Source organism: Calliphora vicina, chromosome 1 (assembly GCF_958450345.1).
Source record: "Calliphora vicina chromosome 1, idCalVici1.1, whole genome shotgun sequence".
In the NCBI taxonomy this organism is placed as follows: domain Eukaryota; kingdom Metazoa; phylum Arthropoda; class Insecta; order Diptera; family Calliphoridae; genus Calliphora; species Calliphora vicina.
In genome coordinates, this window is record NC_088780.1 from 120,881,461 (window position 1) to 120,893,406 (window position 11,946).

The window sequence follows — 11,946 nt, forward strand, 5'->3', positions numbered from 1 at the left end:
GCAAACACATCAGTCATATTCAAAAATCAATTTTGCATTTATTTAATGGATCCGATTTTGTTTATAGGTGCCCAGAAATTTGTTTAATTTATCAAAAAGGAACCAATTTTTATTGATATTGCAATTTTTTAATCTGCTAAGAAATGTAAAATTATATGTATATACAAAATAAAAAGATAATATTTATGAATTTGTATTCAGTTATTTTGGGTTTTAGCCATTTCTAGCCATTTTTAATTCTAAATCTAGCCATTTTCTGAGCTGAAGATTTGGCAACCTTGGATGTCAGTCGTAGTTGATCCATATGTGTTTGGGCAAAGGGCATTTATTTATAGAAGGTGATCTCAGAAAAACAGTTGATTATTTTTTCTATAAATTCGCATTGTGTTTGGGCGTTCATCCTATAATGGTCACCTCGTACCAGGGATGGAACATTAAAAATTTGTTAGATATCAAAATAAAATTCAAATACATAGTAGGTACTTTACCAACCTCAGAGTACTAAAATTAAAAATTACCCAATATAAACTTGCATGCATCTCCAGATTGCTATGACCCTTGGAGACTACTATAACATGTTCAGTTTGCAATGTCGCCGCTGTTCTGTTGAACTGTTGACTGATGCCTTGTAATGTTTTCAAATACTAAAAGATATAAAAATCTTCTCTAGGAAATAACGTTATACTGAAGATATTTTATAGAAAATAGTTAGCAGTAGCAGAAAATCAATGAGTTTATAGGAATTTGTAATGTCGTCTTTATACCTACATAAAATGTTGAAAATTGTTTGAAAGTATCAAATAAATCTTGGGAGTACCATTATACTTTTCAATATGAAACAAATAGTATATTAAAAAAAAGTAAGATCATATCAACTTTTCCATCCCTGCCACGTACCAATGGCCTAAAAAAAACAAAGCAGGAAACAGATGACACATGAAGAGAAGCAAGCCAACCCAACATTTTCGGCGGCGTCATCGGCTGAACTATTTTCTTCCTGCGGCGGCCACAAAATAATCGGATTAACTTTTTTATAAACACTTTTGCACTTGTTATAAGTTACTCGCTTGATTTTTATCAAGTTCATGGCCTTTAAAAGTATTTCTGTACCTAAGCCAATTGTTTCATGTGTAAATTTATTGTTCATAAAAACATGGTACATATTAAAAAACGGCGACAAGTTTTCAATGGATAGAAGCCGACAAAAACAGAGGTGGCGCACAGTGCTTTGTTCAATGGACAAAAATCAAAAACAAGATCATGTATTTGATGTTAACGAAATTTATATTTTTCAATAGACAACTAAATATCTCATTCGTGTAAAAAATACTTTTTTATTAATATCTCTGTTTGTAGTCACTAGAGGTCGCTAAAGTTAGTACATTTTCAACATAAATTTTATGGAGAAAAATATATTTTTTTTAAGGTTAACTAAAATCATTGTTAAAAGTTCGTTTTAAAAGATATAAACTCGATATTGGCTGCAAATGAAAGAATATGAATGTGGAATTATGGAAAATTACTGTTTTTGTCAAAAAAGGTTTAACAGTTTAATCTGCGCAATTTTTAATAATTAACATTTTTTTTATTGTAAGCCTGAAATTCTAAAACTTTGTTGGAATATTAGTAAAATACGTGTTAATCTATTTCGATTATGTTTTACTATAGAATAGCCATAAGTATTATCTATAAGAAAATGTAATCATGTGTTGTCCTTTCGTATGAAAACTATTAAAATTTTGTTTTTGTTTAAATGTATAAATTACCATTTCGAAAATTTTCAATTTGATGGTTTGGGGAAATAGCTCCAGATTTTTGAATTTTTATAAAATAATACCGTTTTTTCTTTTAAATAACTAAGAAATATTGCATTATTTAACAAAAGTAGTTTAATGGCATAAAGTGCATTAATAGGTCTTTATTTGGTTCTTGATGTTGTATGTTTTTTTGCTGAAGTCAAAAAAAAAACCAAAGTTTGATTAAATTTTGAAAAAAAACATGTTAATCAATTTTAATTTTTCTTTAATTTTATCTAATGCCTATCTCTTATTTATTATAATGTGAAATCATTATTTGTCCGTTTTGACTAGAACTTTAAAAAAAATTTGTTTTTGATGGCACCCATAAATAATACATTTTTACCGTAAATGTAAGTAACTCAATAATTGAATATAACCTACATATCCTTATATTGAGATATTAATATGAGCTTCTGATGATATTATGAACACTTAATGTATAATCCAACATCCAGTTTCTAATATTACAGCTGAACCATAAGGCTATCAACATTTGAAAATGTCCGTCCATCCGTCCTTCCGAATTTAGAAAATATATAAAATATTTAAGTATTTTTTTTAAAAAAGGATATATGACAGTTATGTAAATCCTTGCTAGAATTGAAATGTTAATAACTAAATTAAGCTGATATTATAAGAGAACAATAATTTCTGAAAATAAATAATTTTATTCAGGTTTATAGGTTTTTTAAGGAAATATATGTATGGCAGCCACCCGAATCCTTGCTGCGATTGTAATACAAATTTTCACAAACAACAATGACTTTATTAAAATGATTATAACCAAATTGGTTCCAAAATAAGAAACGATTTTTACAAATTTAAAAAAAAAAAATTAGATGTTATGCAGGATAATGAAATCTTGATGTCTTGGAATTATGAATATCCTTCCGATAAAATTTTCATAACTTTGCATCTAATATTATAAGAGAACAATAATTTCTGAAAATTAATAATTTTATACAGGTTTATAGGTTTTTTAAGGAAAAGGATGTATGGCAGCCACCCGAATCCGTGGTGCGATTGTAATAAAAATGTTCACAAACAACAATAACTTTATTAAAATGACTATAACCAAATTTTAAAATGTTAGGAGTATAACTGTGAATTTTATTCAAAATTATATGTTCAGGATATATGGGAGGTACCCGTGTCCTTTCACGGATTTTTTCAAGAATTATATTTTTTCTTAATCTTACCAAAAGGTAATATTCCACTAATTTTTATTCGTCTGCAATAACTCCTTCTATTTTTGTCCATTGCCTATATGAAAACAAAGCACTGTGTGGCGGCGCGCCAACTGCTAAGAGCAGGTCGGCTTGTTTCTCTGAAATATGCCGGTATTTCTTTTGAGTATTTCTACTATTAAAGCTTTCTTTTGTTTTCTTTTCTCCTTTTCTTTCGTTGATGTTTTTTTTTTATTCTTTGCAACATCGCCTAATAAAACTTGAATTAATATAAAGCAAAGCATATAAAACAAATGAATGAGAAAGAAGAAACTATAATTTGCAAAACACAATATTCAATGACACAAAATCAAATTAATTTTGATGACCAGGGAAACCAAAATATTCAAATGCATGTTTTTTCTGGTGAGTCTAATGAGCACATGGATAAGATATTTACACGTTTCAGAACTATTTAAGAATTTTGGCATCGATTTGTTAGTGCATATTTTTGCATATTTTACCCTTAAATACATATTTTTGCATATATTTGTTTTAAGAGCATATTTATGTCATATTTTGCGTTTTTAGAGCATATTTTACTGTTAATAGCATATTTTGAGTTTATCAAAAACAAATTTTGTCTTACTTATTTTTCGCTGTTGTGTTACAGGTTTTTACTTCCTTTGTTTAAAAATCCAAATTGAAAAATAGATGTCTTTTCACCAAAAAAAAAATTTCTGTTTTTTAAATTTAAAATAACAATTCGAAAAAAATTTTTATCCAAAAAATTAAAAAACTGAAAAAAAATTTTTGTTCACCTAAAAATATTTAAATTTTTTATTTTGAAGTATAATTATGTGAATGGTATATAAGATTCGGCACAGCCGAATATAGCTCTCTTACTTGTTTTAATATAAAATAAGCACTATTTTAATAATAGCTCCATCTAAATATCAAATTTTAGTTCTAATTCAAACTTAACCGTTCTAAGTGTTAAAGAAATATTGTCTTTTAAATTTGCTCCTGTAACATCAGTTGATGTCGAAAGAACATTTTCTATGTATAAAAATGTTTTCAGATCCAATAGACAACGATTTTTATTTGAAAATTTAAGTAAATTTTTTTTGGTTAAAAATTATGTAAAATATTGTTTTTTTAAGAGCATATTTTTTAAATTTTAAGAGCATATTTTAAAGTTTTTACCGCATATTTAAAGCGCCTAAAACGCTTTTTTTAGAGCATATTTCCGGTTTCCCTGTTGATGACTATAAAAAAAGAAGAGTTGGGTGTTACCAACCTGTTTGTGGAATAGAAACAACAACAAACATCAAATGCAGTAAATACATTGACACCAACGAAGTACACATACGTAAAGTTTACATAAAATACAAAAATAGAATGAACTGCAATTACTACAGCAACAATGTTGTAGGCAACAGAGGAAGGCCGCCCCAAACTAAAATTGGAAAAATCAATTTTAGACAACACCACATACAAACGCTACATATCCAATTGCATTTTTAGGGCACATAACAACAATAGTTTTTAACTTGGCAAACTCAGTGTCGTACTAATGATAATCAATATAATTTCGTATTTGTTTTTACTCCAAAAAAAAAACACTTCCGTATTAACAATTTTAATTTACTGCATAAGGAAATAATTTCCCCAATATAAACTTTATATTACACGCCAAAAACTTGTTAAAGCAGGGCAACAAAGTATACAGATACACGTCAAATAAAAATTTATATTTATTTAAGAAAAAAAGAAAACGTAATCAAATTTGTTACTTTTGTTCCATCATGCAAACACACACGCTCGCATTCACACATTTCTTTGCCACTTACTTTTTTTTTCTTTATAAATTTGTTCTTTAACTCTTTTTTCCCCAACTAATTTGCAATTATTTCGCTGTAATTTGCAACACTTGAAATTTATTTACGTTTTTTTCACTCACTAAATTAATGAAAATTTATTTATTTGTAAATTTTACAATTATTGGATTTTTCTTCGATTCAAAAACGACAAATAAACTTTTTTATGATTAGCAAACGCCGCACGAAACAACTACAAGTAGAAGTTTTATTTAGTTCACTTTGTTTCTTCTTTTTATTGCTGTTTCGTTTTCGATTCGTTCAACGATGACAGATGTTTTTTTTCTTTCTTTTTGCTGTCAAAAAATGTAACGAATGAAAGCTCGCTATAGCAACAGCATTGCCAGCATGAAATGTTATGGTTGGAGAAACAAAAACACACAGGCTAGAAATTACAACTATTATCTGACAATTTTAAATGTTTATGTTGAATTTAGTAAATTTATTAGTTTATTGTTTAATAATAACTAGGATCGCCCGGTGGCCGAAATTCGACCACTTTTAAACGCTTTTTACCACTTATATGGAAAGAATTTAAAAAAAAATTATGTTCTGCAAATCTAGAGAAAATAACCTTTTAAACCATATACGTTTCATGAATATTGGTGGACAATAACATACTTAAAAGTGTACCACAAAAAATCGTGTGGCCTATTTATATATAAGATTATAATTAAAGTGTAAATAAATATTGAAATGTATTTTTTCAATCATAGAAACTTGTCTGTAAAAAAAAAACTTTATAACCCTATGTCTCCACGTAGCAATTTTTATTTCTAAGCACAAGCAAAAACGTCGGCAGAACAATAGCACAGCGATTGCTTTAGGTGGAGAAAACGTTCGTCACAAACATAAAATTTTAAACGCAAGAAGTTGTATGAAAACTGAGTGTATTTTGCTTATATTTTATGTTGAAGGTTTTTTTTTCACTAATTTCAGTGTTTTTTTCAGACGGCATGTATTGCTTGTGTATTGGGACATGTATTCGATACATATGGAATTCCACGTGTATGGCAAAATTCACGTTATACATACGATTCATAATTTCCACGTTCATACGTACATATGTAATTGCATGTGACATAACCTCAATTAGTTTATATGTTTGTTGTTTTTAACAATATATTTATTTAAAACATTTTAAAATCACAATACATATATTTAATGCAATGAAATTTATTTTGTTATGATTTTTCTTTACTATTTTTTGTTTTGTTTTTTTATTTTGCACTCACACAGTGTTGTATTTCAAAATACAACACTGTTATACACACGAAAATAGAACATGCTCTAATTGCAAAAAATGTCACGAGTAATACAAATGTATTTTACATACACAAAGTTTCATATGGATCACACGGTATGTACATGTTTACATATGGAAAAATGTCCCAATACATGGCACAAAACACAAGCAATACATGCCGTCTGACCCCCCTTTTATGCATAGCAATAATAGGGGGGTCAGACGGCATGTATTGCATGTGTATTGGGACATGTATTCGATACATATGGAATTCCATGTGTATGTCAAAATTCACGTTGTACATACGATTCATAATTTCCACGTTCAAACGTGCATATGTAATTACATGTGACATAACCTCTATTAGTTTATATTTTTGTTGTTTTTAACAATATATTTATTTAAAACATTTTTAAATAACAATAAATATATTTAATGCAATGAAATTTATTTTGTTATGATTTTTCTTTTTTCTTTTTTGTTTTGTTTTTTTTTTATTTTGCACTCACACAGTGTTGTATTTCAAAATACAACACTGTTATACACACGAAAATAGAACATGCTCTAATTGCCAAAAATGTCACGAGTAATACACATGTATTTTACATACACAAAGTTTCATATGGATCACACGGTATGTATATGTTTACATGTGGAAAAATGTCCCAATACATGGCACAAAACACAAGCAATACATGCCGTCTGACCCCCCTTTAACACAGTGCTAGTTGAAAAAACTGTTAAGCGGGGCTTATTAAATAAACTAAAAAAGCGAAATTCCGCCAAAAAATTACCTTTAAGTAAAACTGATTCAACCGCCGGGTGCCCCGATTGACAAAAAAGTGTCAAATTCGAGCACAATTTGACAGCTCAAGCAATCAGTAGAGCATTGTACCTAGTTAATTTTGTCATGGTCCCGAAGAAATTTTTTTTTTATAAAATAAAAAATATAGGGACTTTTTTAGGAAAAAAGAATATACAAGTATCCAAAGTTGACGCATGTTTTGTATTTTAAAAAAATGTTTCGACCCTCCGTAATCCGCCATATATAAAATTGTTTACAAATTGTACACGTATGTATGATATACTTGTTTGGTTTCCGACAGTTATGAGACTCACTTACATAGAAATGCTACATGGAGACAGCAAGTTTTTGTGTTGGAACATATATTTATGTCTCATTCATTTAGACTTCGTTAAAAATCTAAAAAATGTGTTAAAAATAAAAAAAATTCCAATAAAAATTTAATATAAAGAGATAAACTGACTCTATTTCTAATTTTAGTAATATAGAAACCATTTGTATCTGAATGACTTCAATTTCCATTAGATATTGAATTTATTCTGTTAATTTGCAAAAAAAAAATTTTTATTTTTTTAATTTTGAATGATGTTTTGCTTATTAAATCAAAAAATAAGTAAAGATGTTAATTAAAACTTGAATTTGCTTTTATTCCAAAAATTTTCGTTTTACTTTTTGGTAAAAATCAAAGTATTAAAATAATTCCACTTTCGATCGGAATAGAATTCTGTCACAAAGTATATATACTTTGTGATTCTGTAACAGCCTTTAACATTTACTAGTTTTTGGAATAATGAACTTGTGTTTGGTCTATTTGGGATAAATCTTTTTTATTGCATGAATCTTCTGGATTTCTTTTGGAGCTTTAAACATCTTTTTGAAAGTCAAAAAGAAGGAAAATAATTCCGGGAATTTTCGCACAATTTCTCGGGATTCGGGAAACCGATTTTAAAGTAATGTTACTCATTTAAAGTGTCTTTTACTTTTCAAATTTAAAATATTGAAATCATTCGGTATTTCTATTATTACAGCGGTACCCCCTATAGAAAGTAAATATTAAATATCGCATATCTAAAGACCCATTATAGTCTGCATCATCAAACTTAGTAGGGGCCATTGTTAATGCTTCACTGTTGAACTAAAAATAAAGTGGGTAGGCGCAGGGAGAGAAGTACCTCTATATGACGCAAATATTATTGTAAATTTCGCATATCTCATGAAAGTTCAAGTCTTTTACTGAATTGGACTTTGTATGGGTACTAGGGTCAAATGTTGCCCGATCTTCGCCATAGTTTACAGCATAATTTCAAAGTACTTAGAACTAATTTGTGGAAAATTTTATCAGGATTGCTGCAAAAGTCAAAATATTTATGACTGCTCAAACACTATTCCGGGGGATATTTGTTGTATGGCTTGAAATCAAGGACCGATATTACACATTTTTGATTGTGGAAAATGTCAGCCAGTTACCTCCTTTCGTTTCGGACCTATCGAGTTTTTAATGGTGGGTATAAGAATTAAAATTTCTAAAAGACACAAGCACCAAAAGCTTTTAAGCCATATAATTTATTCTATTTCAAAATCATTTAAAACAAAAAAGTTATAGTCATTTCAAAATTAAAATTTACTAAGAAAAAATTTTAATTTTAGCAAAATACTGACTATTTTGAATCATCATGTTCGCTGTTGAAATAGAATTGTAATTTGTTGGCTCCCGATGATTACTGGTATTTACATTCAAATGAATAACATACTTTTGGCCGCATTCTCAAAATCTGTGCCACTGAGCGATTTGCATAAAATGATGAATAGTGCGGAGGTTGGACTCCTTCGCTTAAAATGAATACTTTTTAGATTCTTTCCTATTATCAGAATTAAATTAATTTAATTAAAAATATATAAATGAAATACTTAAAAAATATAAATTTCTTTATAAGTTTTTTTTTTTGGAAATTGAACTATTTATTGAATATTTGAAAAAGATTCCATTGCATTGTCAACCACTCTTATGTACGATTATATTTAGAGTTTTCTGATGCTCTCCGCAGACCTACAAATATGGGATACATGGCTTGGACACTACATAATAATATATTTTTCTCAAGTTTAAAGTAAATAAATATTTATCTAAATTATGTATGGTACAACGTTATAAACTCATTCTTTGACATCATTATTTAGCATTGCGAAATATTTAGATTTGTTTGAATTTTTTCATAATGTTCCTTCATTTAGATTTGCTCTTTTTATATCCATCATCAAAAAATATAGGGGGGTATATTGATTTTGTCATTCCGTTTGTAACACATAACAAAAATTTGTTGCAGACCCACATCCTCATAAGATTCTAAGAAGATCTAGCTATGTCTGTCCGTCTGTCTGTTGAAAACACGATAGGGCCCAAAAGAAAGAAGTTAGCTGGCAAACTCCGCAAATACTCATCTTCTATCTATCTATATATATAAAATACAAACAATTTTTCTACCTATGTCCGTTATAGACTCTAAGAGCATCTAACCGATTAGCTCCAAACTGGTATCATTGAAAAGGAAATTTTCTGAATATGGTTTTAGACACCTAAAATACTACATTAGGACCATTCAGTGCTTTCGTAAAGAAGATTTTCGAATTTTCTCATACAAACATTTTTCATCTATATGTATATATAAAAATGGATGTATGTTACGAATGAAGTCAAAAACGGCTGGACCGATTTTAATGAAATTTTCAAGGAATCTTCAGAATAGCCTAGCGGGTAACACTGTATAGTCCGCTTTTTGATTTTCGGTCTGTGGGCGGAGGGGTGTGGCTAAATCAAATGTTTATATTATACCGCTAATGCCATCTATATATATAAAAAACCGCTGAACCAATTTTGATGAAATTTTCACGGAATCTTCAGAAAAGCCTTTTGGGTAACAGTGTAGTCAGATTTTTGATTTTCGGTCTGTGATAAATAAGAAATTTCCACATGAAATCTACTTTTAATCAACAAATTATGATGTTAACAAGCTCGATGACCAAATACAATTGAAAGTGCCTTGCGAAACAATAAAATACAAATCGATTGACACAGTAATGAACGAAGAACAAGTCGTCAATTATCCTACTGAATTATTGAATTCATTGGAACCAGCCGAAATACCACCACATGTATTAACATTGAAGGTTGGATTACCGACTTTTTCCGACACTGTATATTAAAATCGAGATCCAATATAAAACAAATGTTTTCTAAAGGCCAGCAACGCGGACCGGGTTCAGCTAGTTGTTGATAAAGTTTGGTATTGAAAATGGACAATAGCCCCGATACAAATGTCCCCCCGAATATTGTTTGAGCAGACATAATAATGTCGATTATGCGGCAATCCTGATACAATTTTGCAGAAATTTATTCTCATATTATATTGTAAAGCATGGCGAAAATAGGGCAACATTTGTCCCTAGTCCCCTTATAAGATCCCCCTCGTGATAAAATTTTATATGAATCTACATACATACATCTTTCAACCAACTTTTGTGGGGATCGGTCCATAATTGACCCCATCCCCCATATAACTCCTATATCAGACAAATATTTTATTGTCACATATTGATGGTGGGTATACAAGATTCGGCACAATCATACTTGTTTTTTACTAGTTCTTTCTTTTCTAGCGTCATTCGTTGGTTGATGGCCACCAAGGAATATGTTGATTTCATAACATTATGTTAATAATGATAAGTTTTTGTGGGGGAGTTCACATTTATTTTACCATTTAAAATAATGAGATTTTTAATATACATACATACATATATTTTTGATACGAGTGTGGCAAATCTGTTGATAATTTTTACGAACGTGAAATTGAAATATAACACTGCTCCCTTTAATTACTAGCTGTATAAATGATTTTAAATAATTTGCTGCAAAAGACAACACAGTAGAGTTGGGCTGTGGTTCGTAGAGCGACGGAAAAAAATTTATTTTCAATAGGCCAAGGTGGTGTTGATAGCACTGCTGATTAATGTTGTTTAGATGTTTGAGCTGTCAAATTATCTTGTGTTTGTTGCGGCGAATGCAATAACAAACGTAAAAGTAACAAAAACAACAGGCAAACTTTGACAGCTTAAACCACATAAACAAAAACAAATTGCAAGTGGTTCTTGTAAATGTTGTACTTGTACTTGAAGTTTACAAAGATTAAAAAACCTGTTGACTGGATTTCGGTTTTGGATACTCTAGTATACAGTGGTGGCCAGGAATTTAAGACAAAAATTGTTTGCTAAATTCCATGTAATTGTCAATTATTTTTTCAAATATTTCCACAAATATGTATGCATGAGGACTGTTTTAACATACAAGTGTGTTTTATTCGACTGTGTCACATATTCACCATGAACACATAAAATTTTTGTACAACTTGACCAAACATTTTTTTTTTTAAATAAACATAATTTCTTACATTTACATATATCATTATAATTTTATTATAAAATATTCGGACCAAATTTCGTATTTTTAGTTCCATTAGTTTCGGTCATATCATGTTATTAACAGCGGATGTTCGCTGAGGTGGGTCAACGTATTTCTACATGTCCATATATGTTTTACCGATTTTTCCAAACATTTTTCAGAAACTAGAAACATTAATAATAAATTTCATACCCTTAGAGGTCCTTTTATTTTGGCTTCATCGCACTTAAAATTCAGTTGATGAAAAAAATTCAAGTATTTGTCTTAAATTGGTGGCCACCACTGTAGATACCTATTTCAGCTGTTTAACAATTTTTTCCCATTAAAATTCGAATTTCCAAAAATCCTTTCTCAGTGGACCTACACATCGGGAGAAATTTCAAGACAAACAATTTTCGAAATTTCAAAAGTTCTAAATTGTGAAATTTTTTTTTTATGGGAAAATCCAGGGAAAATCATTTAAATTTTTGAGCAACTTTATGACCTGTGTTCATAAATTTGAAACGGCTATGGTCTAATATGTCTTGTCGAAAATATTTACTCTAACCATGTATTTTAATTTATGTAATAACTTTACCTTTAATTTTTTTTAATTAA

The 11,946-nt window shown here is 29.2% G+C and overlaps 1 protein-coding gene across 1 annotated transcript in view; it reads right to left on the minus strand.

The window, feature by feature from the left end:
- The window catches only part of LOC135963711 (E3 ubiquitin-protein ligase RNF181 homolog), a 99,170-nt gene extending 94,154 nt beyond the window's left edge, over positions 1 to 5,016 (minus strand). Inside the window, exon 1 of the mRNA XM_065515668.1 lies at positions 4,819 to 5,016. The gene's annotated coding sequence lies outside the window, so the exon portion shown is untranslated. The remainder of the gene's footprint in view (positions 1 to 4,818) is intronic.
- Between the last annotated feature and the right edge of the window lie 6,930 nt (positions 5,017 to 11,946).